The following is a 1314-nucleotide window of genomic DNA, read 5'->3' as shown; positions in this document are numbered from 1 at the left end:
TAGATGCATCTGTCCATGACAGTATCGGTAGGAGTGACCTCCGCACAGTCATTGTGGAGATGAAGTCCCACCTTCACATTGAGGATACCCTCCATCGTGTTGTGTGGCACCACCACCGTGCTAAATGGGATAGATTTCAAACAGATCTAGCAACTCGAGACTGGATATCCATGAGGCACTGTGGGCCATCAGCAGCAGAATTGTATTCAAACACAATCTGTAACCTCATGGCCTGGCATATCCCCCACTCTACCGTTACCATCAAGCCAGGGGATCAACCCTGGTTCAATGAAGAGTGCAGGAGGGCATGCCAGGAGCAGCACCAGGCTTACCTAAAAATGAGTTGTCAAACTGGTGAAGCTATAACACAGGGCACTTGCATGCCAAACAGAATAAGTAGCAAGTGATAGAGCTAATGGACCCCTAAGCCAATGGATCAGATCTAAGCTCTGCAGTCCTGCCACATCCAGTTGTGAATGGTGGTGTACAATTAAACAACTCACTGGAGAAGGTGGCTCCACAAATATCTCCATCCTCAATGATGGAGGAGCCCAGCACATCAGTGCAAAAGATAAGGCTGAAACACTTGCTACCATCTTCAGCCAGAAGTGCCAAGTGGATGATCCATCTCGGCCTCCTCCAGAGGTCCCCAGCATCACAGATGCCAGTCTTCAGCCAATTTAATTCATTCCACATGATATCATGAAACGGTTGGGGGCACTGGATACTGCAAAGGCTGTGGGCCCTGAAAATATTCCAGCAATAGTACTGAAGACTTGTGCTCCAGAACTTGCCGTGTCCCTAGCTAGACTGTTCCAGTACAGCTACAACACTGGCATCTACCTGGCAAAGTAAAAAATTGCCCAGGTATGCCCTGTACACAAAAAGCAGGGCAAATCCAACCCGGCCAATTATCACCCCATCAGTTTACTCTTGATCATCAGTAAAGTAATGGAAGGAGTCATCAACAGTACTATCAAGCTGCACTTGCTTAGCAATAACCTGTTCACTGATGCCCAGTTTGGGTTCCGCCAGGGCCTCTCAGCTCCTGATCTCATTACAGCCTTGGTTCAAACGCGGACAAAAGAGCTGAACTCCCAAGGTGAGGTGAGAGTGACTGCCCTTGACATCAAGGCAGCATTTGACCGAGTGTGGCATCAAGGAGCCCTAGCAAAACTGGAGTCAATGGGAATCAGGGGAAAATTCTCCATTAGTTGGAGTCATACCCAGCACAAAGGAAGATGGTTGTGGTTGTTGGAGTTCAGTCATCTCAGCTCCAGGTTATCCCTGCAGGAGTTACTAAAGGTAATGTCC

Source organism: Carcharodon carcharias, chromosome 11 (genome assembly GCF_017639515.1).
Source record: "Carcharodon carcharias isolate sCarCar2 chromosome 11, sCarCar2.pri, whole genome shotgun sequence".
Classification (NCBI taxonomy): domain Eukaryota; kingdom Metazoa; phylum Chordata; class Chondrichthyes; order Lamniformes; family Lamnidae; genus Carcharodon; species Carcharodon carcharias.
Note: the sequence above shows the minus strand (reverse complement) of the source record.